Genomic DNA, 11,604 nt, shown 5'->3' with positions numbered 1-11,604 from the left:
AATGTAGTACAAGATCACCCAATAACGGGAACATGAATAATAAACGATTTTTCTCATTTTAACCTTCATCACGTTCAATTTGTTTATTAGAAGAGGAATAAAATTCACAGCACATGTGTAATCGCAAACAGTATCCTGTCAACAAAACTGATATCGGACTTAAGAATAGAATCCTATCATGATTCTTAGAAACAACAATATTGCCATAACACATTTTCAAAATATGGCAACAAATATTTCAATAGAATGTAGTACAAGATCACTCAATAGCGGAAACATGAATATTAAACGATTTTTCTCATTTTAACCTTCATCACGTTCAATTTGTTTATTAGAAGAGGAATAAAATTCACAGCACATGTGTACTCGAACAGTATCCTGTCAACAAAACTGATATCGGACTTAAGAATAGAATCCTATCATGATTCTCAGAAACAACAATATTGCCATAACACATTTTCAAAATATGGCAACAAATTTTTCAATAGAATGTAGTACAAAATCACCCAATAACGGGAACATGAATAATAAACGATTTTTCTCATTTTAACCTTCTTTACGTTCAATTTGTTTATTAGAAGAGGAATAAAATTCACAGCACATGTATACTCGCAAACAGTCTCCTGTCAACAAAACTGATATCGGACTTAAGAATAGAATCCTATCATGATTCTCAAAAAAATTAACATTGCCATAACACATTTTCAAAACATGGCATCAAGTTTTTCAATAGAATGTAGTACAAGATCACTTAATAACGGGAACATGAATAATAAACGATTTTTCTCATTTTAACCTTCATTATGTTCAATTTGTTTATTAGAAGAGGAATAAAATTCACAGCACATGTGTAATCGCAAACAGTATCCTGTCAACAAAACTGATATCGGACTTAAGAATAGAATCCTATCATGATTCTCAGAAACAACAATATTGCCATAACACATTTTCAAAATATGGCAACAAATATTTCAATAGAATGTAGTACAAGATCACCCAAAAACGGGAACATGAATAATAAACGATTTTTCTCATTTTAACCTTCATCACGTTCAATTTGTTTATTAGAAGAGGAATAAAATTCACAGCACATGTGTACTCGAACAGTATCCTGTCAACAAAACTGATATCGGACTTAAGAATAGAATCCTATCATGATTCTCAGAAACAACAATATTGCCATAACACATTTTCAAAATATGGCAACAAATTTTTCAATATAATGTAGTACAAGATCACCCAATAACGGGAACATGAATAATAAACGATTTTTCTCATTTTAACCTTCATTACGTTCATTTTGTTTATTAGAAGAGGAATAAAATTCACAGCACATGTGTAATCGCAAACAGTATCCTGTCAACAAAACTGATATCGGACTTAAGAATAGAATCCTATCATGATTCTCAGAAACAACAATATTGCCATAACACATTTTCAAAATATGGCAACAAATATTTCAATAGAATGTAGTACAAGATCACCCAATAACGGGAACATGAATAATAAACGATTTTTCTCATTTTAACCTTCATCACGTTCAATTTGTTTATTAGAAGAGGAATAAAATTCACAGCACATGTGTAATCGCAAACAGTATCCTGTCAACAAAACTGATATCGGACTTAAGAATAGAATCCTATCATGATTCTCAGAAACAACAATATTGCCATAACACATTTTCAAAATATGGCAACAAATTTTTCAATAGAATGTAGTACAAAATCACCCAATAACGGGAACATGAATAATAAACGATTTTTCTCATTTTAACCTTCTTTACGTTCAATTTGTTTATTAGAAGAGGAATAAAATTCACAGCACATGTATACTCGCAAACAGTCTCCTGTCAACAAAACTGATATCGGACTTAAGAATAGAATCCTATCATGATTCTCAAAAAAATTAACATTGCCATAACACATTTTCAAAATATGGCATCAAGTTTTTCAATAGAATGTAGTACAAGATCACCTAATAACGGGAACATGAATAATAAACGATTTTTCTCATTTTCAACTTCTTTACGTTTACTTTGTTCTAGAGAAGAATAAAAAAAATTGTTGCACATGTGTACTCGCAAATAGTCCCCCGTCAACAAAATTGACATCGAACTTCAGAATAAAATCCCATCACGACTCTTAAAGAATTAAATATTGCCATAACACATTTTCAAAATATGGCAACAAATTTTTCAACAGAATGTAGTAAAAGATCACCCAATAACGGGAACATAAATAATAAACGATTTTTCTCATTTTAACCTTCATTACGTTCAATTTGTTTATTAGAAGAGGAATAAAATTCACAGCACATGTGTACTCGCAAACAGTCCCCTATCAACAAAACTGATATCAAATTTAAGAATAGAATCCTATCATGATTCTCAGAAACAACAAAATTGCCATATCACATTTTCAAAATATGGCAACAAATTTTTCAATAGAATGTAGATCACCTAATAACGAGTACATGAATAATAAATGATTTTTCTCATTTTCAACTTCATTACGTTTAATTTGTTCTATAGAAGAATAATAAAATTTGTTGCACATGTGTACTCGCAAACAGACCCCAGTCAACAAAATTGACATTGAACTTAAGAATAGAATCCTATCATGATTCTCAAAAAATTCAACATTGCCATAACACATTTTCAAAACATGGCATCAAGTTTTTCAATAGAATGTAGTACAAGATCACTTAATAACGGGAACATGAATAATAAACGATTTTTCTCATTTTAACCTTCATTATGTTCAATTTGTTTATTAGAAGAGGAATAAAATTCACAGCACATGTGTAATCGCAAACAGTATCCTGTCAACAAAACTGATATCGGACTTAAGAATAGAATCCTATCATGATTCTCAGAAACAACAATATTGCCATAACACATTTTCAAAATATGGCAACAAATATTTCAATAGAATGTAGTACAAGATCACCCAATAACGGGAACATGAATAATAAACGATTTTTCTCATTTTAACCTTCATCACGTTCAATTTGTTTATTAGAAGAGGAATAAAATTCACAGCACATGTGTACTCGCAAACAGTCCCCTATCAACAAAACTGATATCAAATTTAAGAATAGAATCCTATCATGATTCTCAGAAACAACAATATTGCCATATCACATTTTCAGAATATGGCAACAAATTTTTCAATAGAATGTAGATCACCTAATAACGAGTACATGAATAATAAAGGATTTTTCTCATTTTTAACTTCATTACGTTTAATTTGTTCTATAGAAGAATAATAAAATTTGTTGCACACGTGTACTCGCAAACAGACCCCAGTCAACAAAATTGACATTGAACTTAAGAATAGAATCCTATCATGATTCTCAAAAAATTCAACATTGCCATAACACATTTTCAAAATATGGCAACAAATTTTTCAATATAATGTAGTACAAGATCACCCAATAACGGGAACATGAATAATAAACGATTTTTCTCATTTTAACCTTCATTACGTTCATTTTGTTTATTAGAAGAGGAATAAAATTCACAGCACATGTGTAATTGCAAACAGTATCCTGTCAACAAAACTGATATCGGACTTAAGAATAGAATCCTATCATGATTCTTAGAAACAACAATATTGCCATAACACATTTTCAAAATATGGCAACAAATATTTCAATAGAATGTAGTACAAGATCACCCAATAACGGGTACATGAATAATAAACGATTTTTCTCATTTTAACCTTCATCACGTTCAATTTGTTTATTAGAAGAGGAATAAAATTCACAGCACATGTGTACTCGCAAACAGTCCCCTATCAACAAAACTGATATCAAATTTAAGAATAGAATCCTATCATGATTCTCAGAAACAACAATATTGCCATATCACATTTTCAGAATATGGCAACAAATTTTTCAATAGAATGTAGATCACCTAATAACGAGTACATGAATAATAAATGATTTTTCTCATTTTTAACTTCATTACGTTTAATTTGTTCTATAGAAGAATAATAAAATTTGTTGCACACGTGTACTCGCAAACAGACCCCAGTCAACAAAATTGACATTGAACTTAAGAATAGAATCCTATCATGATTCTCAAAAAATTCAACATTGCCATAACACATTTTCAAAATATGGCAACAAATTTTTCAATATAATGTAGTACAAGATCACCCAATAACGGGAACATGAATAATAAACGATTTTTCTCATTTTAACCTTCATTACGTTCATTTTGTTTATTAGAAGAGGAATAAAATTCACAGCACATGTGTAATCGCAAACAGTATCCTGTCAACAAAACTGATATCGGACTTAAGAATAGAATCCTATCATGATTCTCAGAAACAACAATATTGCCATAACACATTTTCAAAATATGGCAACAAATATTTCAATAGAATGTAGTACAAGATCACCCAATAACGGGAACATGAATAATAAACGATTTTTCTCATTTTAACCTTCATTACGTTCATTTTGTTTATTAGAAGAGGAATAAAATTCACAGCACATGTGTAATCGCAAACAGTATCCTGTCAACAAAACTGATATCGGACTTAAGAATAGAATCCTATCATGATTCTCAGAAACAACAATATTGCCATAACACATTTTCAAAATATGGCAACAAATATTTCAATAGAATGTAGTACAAGATCACCCAATAACGGGAACATGAATAATAAACGATTTTTCTCATTTTAACCTTCATTACGTTCAATTTGTTTATTAGAAGAGGAATAAAATTCACAGCACATGTGTACTCGCAAACAGTCCCCTATCAACAAAACTGATATCAAATTTAAGAATAGAATCCTATCATGATTCTCAGAAACAACAATATTGCCATAACACATTTTCAAAATATGGCAACAAATATTTCAATAGAATGTAGTACAAGATCACCCAATAACGGGAACATGAATAATAAACGATTTTTCTCATTTTAACCTTCATCACGTTCAATTTGTTTATTAGAAGAGGAATAAAATTCACAGCACATGTGTAATCGCAAACAGTATCCTGTCAACAAAACTGATATCGGACTTAAGAATAGAATCCTATCATGATTCTCAGAAACAACAATATTGCCATAACACATTTTCAAAATATGGCAACAAATATTTCAATAGAATGTAGTACAAGATCACCCAATAACGGGAACATGAATAATAAACGATTTTTATCATTTTAACCTTCATCACGTTCAATTTGTTTATTAGAAGAGGAATAAAATTCACAGCACATGTATACTCGCAAACAGTCTCCTGTCAACAAAACTGATATCGGACTTAAGAATAGAATCCTATCATGATTCTCAGAAACAACAATATTGCCATAACACATTTTCAAAATATGGCAACAAATTTTTCAATAGAATGTAGTAAAAGATCACCCAATAACGGGAACATGAATAATAAACGATTTTTCTCATTTTAACCTTCATTACGTTCAATTTGTTTATTAGAAGAGGAATAAAATTCACAGCACATGTGTACTCGCAAACAGTCCCCTATCAACAAAACTGATATCAAATTTAAGAATAGAATCCTATCATGATTCTCAAAAAATTCAACATTGCCATAACACATTTTCAAAACATGGCATCAAGTTTTTCAATAGAATGTAGTACAAGTTCACTTAATAACAGGAACATGAATAATAAACGATTTTTCTCATTTTAACCTTCATTATGTTCAATTTGTTTATTAGAAGAGGAATAAAATTCACAGCACATGTGTACTCGCAAACAGTATCCTGTCAACAAAACTGATATCGGACTTAAGAATAGAATCCTATCATGATTCTCAGAAACAACAATATTGCCATAACACATTTTCAAAATATGGCAACAAATATTTCAATAGAATGTAGTACAAGATCACCCAATAACGGGAACATGAATAATAAAACGATTTTTCTCATTTTAACCTTCATCACGTTCAATTTGTTTATTAGAAGAGGAATAAAATTCACAGCACATGTGTACTCGCAAACAGTATCCTGTCAACAAAACTGATATCGGACTTAAGAATAGAATCCTATCATGATTCTCAGAAACAACAATATTGCCATAACACATTTTCAAAATATGGCAACAAATTTTTCAATAGAATGTAGTACAAAATTACCCAATAACGGGAACATGAATAATAAACGATTTTTCTCATTTTAACCTTCATTACGTTCAATTTGTTTATTAGAAGAGGAATAAAATTCACAGCACATGTATACTCGCAAACAGTATCCTGTCAACAAAACTGATATCGGACTTAAGAATAGAATCCTATCATGATTCTCAGAAATTGCCATAACACATTTTCAAAATATGGCAACAAATATTTCAATAGAATGTAGTACAAGATCACCCAATAACGGGAACATGAATAATAAAACGATTTTTCTCATTTTAACCTTCATCACGTTCAATTTGTTTATTAGAAGAGGAATAAAATTCACAGCACATGTGTACTCGCAAACAGTATCCTGTCAACAAAACTGATATCGGACTTAAGAATAGAATCCTATCATGATTCTCAGAAACAACAATATTGCCATAACACATTTTCAAAATATGGCAACTTTTTCAATAGAATGTAGTACAAAATCACCCAATAACGGGAACATGAATAATAAACGATTTTTCTCATTTTAACCTTCATTACGTTCAATTTGTTTATTAGAAGAGGAATAAAATTCACAGCACATGTATACTCGCAAACAGTCTCCTGTCAACAAAACTGATATCGGACTTAAGAATAGAATCCTATCATGATTCTCAGAAACAACAATATTGCCATAACACAATTTCGAAATATGGCAACAAATATTTCAATAGAATGTAGTACAAGATCACCCAATAACGGGAACATGAATATTAAACGATTTTTCTCATTTTCATTACGTTCAATTTGTTTATTAGAATAGGAATAAAATTCACAGCACATGTGTACTCGCAAACAGTCTCCTGTCAACAAAACTGATATCGGACTTAACCCGGCGAGCATGAGGCAGGGTATCTCATACCCTGGTAAAATTTTAAAGTTGTGTATTTTATAAAATTTTCGTCTGACAACACTAGCGCGCTCAGTAGCTGGAGGCAGGAGCATGCGGGAGGGGATAGTGGCGTGATCGCAGTGTGGCACGGGACACCGGCGGGATATTCGTGTGCAAACCTGTTTCGGGTATGTTATACCCTGTTTTTTTTTTTTTTTTTTCGGGTAGAGGGCCGAACCTCCTACTAGGTCCCCGCGCAAAAAGGGCGCGCGGGGTATGTGAGACTCAACGATCTGCATGGTGTTGTGAGCAGACCGCGGGCCCAAGGATTTTAGGGCCCACCCACTAAACGACTCCCCTGCACTCTTACACCCGACGTCCGATCCCCTCCGAGGTCAGAACCCGGATGAGGTAGGGGGGCTACCGCGGTCAACACTACAACCAGACGGCGCGACTCACCCCAAGGACGCCCAGCCGACGGAGCCTTCGAGGCGAATCGAAGGCTCTGAAACGTCGGCCGTCTCGGTACGGCAGCCCGTCGGGCCGCCCAGACGGTGCCGCTGGTGTCCCGGTATACCCCGCTGGACCAGAACCAGCCTGCCGGGTCGGGACGCGATACACCGTCGACCGGTCGCTCTATTCACTCCACGGCAGCGCGCTAGAGTGCTGGTAGCGCGCCGCGCGGCCTCACCCCCTCAGGTCGCCTCTTGACCTTCGCCTCATTGTTGACGTATTTTTTTTATGTAATTTTTTCGATTATTAATTTCAACTGTTTTATTGGTATTTTTATGTTATCCATTGTTCTTTTTTTATGATTTACTGTATCGGTTGTCTTTCGTTTCTTTAGTTGAGTTTTTTTTTTTTTTTTTTTTCAGTTTTTGATCAAAATGGATATTGAAAGACAAGAAGAGCGAATCCGTGCCATGTTAGAGGAGGAGCTAAGTGATTATTCTGATGAATCCAGTTCAGAAGATGAAACCGATCACTGTAGTGAGCACGAAGGGAATTATGACACAGAAGAAGAGCGGATAGATTCAGTTGATGTTCCATCCAACTCCAGGCAGGAAGAAGCAAATGCAATAATAGCAAATGAATCAGATAGTGACCCCGATGACGATTTACCACTGTCTCTCGTCAGGCAGAGAGCTTCAGCTTCTCGACAAGTGGGTGACCCTTTTTATACGCCAAAAGACGGTACCAAGTGGTATAAAAATTGTCAACGTCCAAACGTAAGGCTTCGTTCCGAAAACATCGTAACAGAGCAAGCTCAAGTAAAAAATATTGCAAGGGATGCTTCTACAGAGTATGAATGCTGGAAAATTTTTGTCACTTCAGATATGCTACAAGAAATTTTGACCCACACTAATTCGTCAATTCGCCATTGACAAACCAAAACTGCTGCTGAAAATTCGAGTGCTGAAGCTTCTTTCTACATGCAAGAAACCACATTAAGTGAATTGAAAGCATTAATTGCATTATTGTACTTAGCTGGCCTTATCAAATCTAATCGACAGAGTTTGAAAGATCTTTGGCGAACCGATGGAACTGGCGTTGATATATTTCGCACCACAATGTCACCAGAGATTTCAGTTTGTGCAAAGTAATATTCGTTTTGATGACAAATCTACGAGAGATGAGCGTAAACAAACTGATAATATGGCTGCCTTCAGAAGCATTTTTGACCAGTTTGTTCGATGCTGTCAGAATGCGTACTCCCCAAGTGAGTTTCTGACTATCGATGAGATGCTACTATCATTTAGAGGTCGATGCCTGTTTCGTGTCTACATTCCAAATAAACCAGCCAAGTACGGTATAAAAATTTTGGCTCTAGTCGATGTAAAAAACTGTTATGTTGTGAATTTGGAAGTGTACGCAGGAAAACAACCGTCGGGACCATATGCAGTCAGTAATAGACCCTTTGAAGTAGTGGAGAGACTCATTCAACCAGTTGCACGATCACATCGCAACGTGACATTCGATAATTGGTTCACCGGATATGAGCTAATGCTGCATCTACTAAATGAGTATCGACTCACGTCGGTTGGAACTGTACGAAAAAACAAGAGACAGATTCCCGAATCTTTCATTAGAACTGACAGACAACCTAACAGTTCAGTCTTTGGGTTTCAAAAAAATATTACACTCGTTTCCTATGCGCCAAAGAAGAACAACGTGGTTGTTGTTATGTCCACCATACATCATGATAATTCAATAGATGAATCTACAGGAGAGAAACAAAAACCTGAAATGATAACATTCTATAATTCGACCAAAGCTGGCGTTGATGTGGTTGATGAGTTGAGTGCCAATTACAACGTTTCTCGCAACAGTAAACGATGGCCTATGACTTTATTCTATGGTGTCTTGAACATGGCAGCTATAAATGCTTGCATTATTTATCGAGCAAATAAAAACGTTACGATCAAGAGAACAGAATTCATTCGTAGTTTGGGCTTATCAATGATTTACGAACATCTGCATTCAAGAAATAAAAATAAAAAAATATTCCCACCTACCTCCGCCAGCGAATCGAGAAACAGCTAGGTGAACCAACACCAAGACATGTGAATGTACCTGGGCGATATTTCAGATGCCAGGATTGTCCATACAAGAAGGATAGAAAAACCAAGCATTCCTGCAATGCTTGTGCCAAGCCCATATGTATGGAGCACGCAAAATTTATTTGCGAAAATTGTGCTGAACTCGACAGTAGTCTTTGATCATATTTTTAGTTTAAAAAAATAATTATATGTTTTATAATGAAAAGAATCTCATTATCTTTCAGTATTAGGTTGATTTTATTCCAAAGAATAATATTATTGTTAAATTGTTGATTTTTGTAAACCTCTAAATGTTTGTTGCTAAAATTACTGTGTTTAAGAAAAAGATTAATAAATAATAATAATTTCAGAATTAAAAACTTCTTTCATTGAATGCCATTAAATAATTCATTATTTTACAAAATAAGATCAACATAATTGAGTAAATAATAATAAGAACAATATTATAGTACAACAAATTATGGGTATGTCATACCCTGCCACATTCTTGATGTAACTTTTTTTCACCTCATGCTCGCCGGGTTAAGAATAGAATCCTATCATGATTCTCAAAAAATTCAACATTGCCATAACACATTTTCAAAATATGGCATCAAGTTTTTCAATAGAATGTAGTACAAGATCACCTAATAACGGGAACATGAATAATAAACGATTTTTCTCATTTTCAACTTCATTACGTTTAATTTGTTCTATAGAAGAAGAATAAAATTTGTTGCACATGTGTACTCGCAAACAGTTCCCAGTCAACAAAATTGACATCGAACTTCAGAATAGAATCCTATCATGATTCTCAGAAACAACAATATTGCCATATCACATTTTCAACAAATTTTTGAATAGAATGTAGATCACCTAATACATGAGTAATAAATGATTTTTCTCATTTTCAACTTCATAATGTTCAATTTGTACTTTAAAGGAAGGAGTAAAATTCACAGCACATGTGTACTCGCAAACAGTCCCCCGTCAACAAAATTGACATCGAACTTCAGATTAGAATCCCATCACGACTCTCAAAGAATTAAATATTGACATAAAAGATTTTCAAAATATGACAGATAAAGTCTTTCAATAGAATGTAGAAATCGGTCCCTGTCAAAGAAACTGACGTCGAACTTCAGAATAGAATCCTATCACGACTCTCAAAGAATTAAATATTGCCATATCACATTTTCAAAATATGACAGCAAATTTTTCAATAGAATGTAGTGTGTGCAATCACTAAGCCCACCCAACAAACAAGAGTCCAAACCACACCAAAAGACATCTGAGAATAACCAAAACCACAGACTATATAAAACTTGACTTCGGCGAAATCAAAATGGAACGGCCTTGAAAAAGAAAATGAAATACATCACCCAATAACGGGTACATGAATAATAAACTATTTTTCTCATTTACAACTACATTATGTTAAATTTTTTCTATGGAAGAGGAATAAAATGTTGAAGCACATGTGTACTCTCAAATGGTCTTCTGTCAACAAAACTGACACCAAACTTCAATATAGAATCCTCTCATGATTGTCGAGGAATGACACGATGAAGACACGAAGAAGAATGAGAAGAAGAAGAGCCAGTCCCAAGCCTGGAAAACACATGAAAGGAAGTTCTTTTTGCATTTGTAAAATCAAAGTATCATTCAGTCAACTAATTTAAGCATTTGAAACCATTGATGGTTGTAAGATTCTGTAAGGTTCACACATAGTAGCAAAGTAAACAAGACATTATGAATAATTAGTAATTACAATAAATTCCATGAAAAAAATACAGAAACAAAAACCTGTGATCCAGTTATTGTGAACAATAGGAACAGCAGCATCATCATCAATCTTTACTTAGCTATTGGATGTGCCTTTTTGTACTGGCTTATCTCCGTTGTATCGGATGCGTCAATTTTACTTCCTTTGAAATGTTTGTATCACTATGAACAAAATAGCTATTATCAATACTCTGTCCCTATTTTACCTTGTACAGCAGCGACACAGCAATAGGGTCAACATTGTCAACAATATATCTTGCCTGAAGAGCTCAGTGGGCACTTTTGTCCATTT

General features: G+C 33.7%; 1 long non-coding RNA gene across 1 annotated transcript; it reads left to right on the top strand.

Annotated features, from left to right (window-relative positions):
* The first annotated feature begins 7,043 nt into the window (after positions 1–7,043).
* Positions 7,044–11,577, top strand: LOC149503558 (uncharacterized). The gene is made up of 2 exons (XR_016324179.1): positions 7,044–7,175; positions 7,863–11,577. It is a non-coding gene; the product is annotated as an uncharacterized LOC149503558 (long non-coding RNA).
* Positions 11,578–11,604: the final 27 nt, after the last annotated feature.

The sequence above is a fragment of the Bombyx mandarina genome, chromosome 01 (genome assembly GCF_030267445.1).
Source record: "Bombyx mandarina strain Sakado chromosome 01, ASM3026744v2".
NCBI classification, from domain to species: domain Eukaryota; kingdom Metazoa; phylum Arthropoda; class Insecta; order Lepidoptera; family Bombycidae; genus Bombyx; species Bombyx mandarina.
This window is presented reverse-complemented; position numbering and strand designations above follow the sequence as displayed.